This window comes from Sapajus apella, unplaced genomic scaffold, assembly GCF_009761245.1.
Source record: "Sapajus apella isolate SASKATOON/1434 unplaced genomic scaffold, GSC_monkey_1.0 scaffold48, whole genome shotgun sequence".
NCBI classification, from domain to species: Eukaryota; Metazoa; Chordata; class Mammalia; order Primates; family Cebidae; genus Sapajus; species Sapajus apella.
The window spans coordinates 6,736,050-6,736,635 of record NW_022436988.1 but is presented as its reverse complement, the minus strand read 5'-3'; the positions used below and the strand labels follow the sequence as shown (position 1 = coordinate 6,736,635).

Below are 586 nucleotides of genomic sequence, written 5' to 3'. Positions count from 1 at the left end.
TCTTTTTTTTTTTTTTTTTTTTTGAGATGGAGTTTCCCTCTTGTTACCCAGGCTGGAGTGCAATGGCGCGATCTCGGCTCACCGCAACCTCCGCCTCCTGGGTTCAGGCAATTCTCCTGCCTCAGCCTCCTGAGTAGCTGGGATTACAGGCATGCTCCACCATGCCCAGCTAATTTTCTGTATTTTTAGTAGAGACGGGGTTTCACCATGTTGACCAGGATGGTCTCAAACTCTTGACCTCGTGATCCACCCGCCTCGGCCTCCCAAAGTGCTGGGATTACAGGTGTGAGCCACCGCGCCTGGCTTGCACTAGCCATCTCTTGCTTTGACAGGGCTTTCCTAATTTCACAGTTGTGGCCATTCACAGTATGGTATTTCTGAATGACAATCTTATCCACAGAGTCATGGTCATCAAAGGTTATAAAGGCAAAGCCCCTTTTCTTGCCACTCCCTCTGTCAGTCATGATTTCAATCACTTCAATTTTTCCATACTGTTCAAAATAATCTCTTAGGTGATGTTCTTCAGTGTCTTCTTCTTCTTTTTTTTTTTTTTGAGATGGAGTTTCACTCTTGTTACCCAGGCTGG

General features: G+C 46.1%; 1 protein-coding gene and 1 pseudogene across 3 annotated transcripts in view; both read right to left on the bottom strand.

Annotated features, from left to right (window-relative positions):
- Positions 1 to 586, bottom strand: part of RNF157 (ring finger protein 157) — a 90,488-nt gene that overhangs the window by 24,806 nt on the left and 65,096 nt on the right. The window lies entirely within an intron of this gene.
- LOC116525628 overlaps positions 1 to 586 on the bottom strand; it is a 1,823-nt pseudogene that overhangs the window by 639 nt on the left and 598 nt on the right.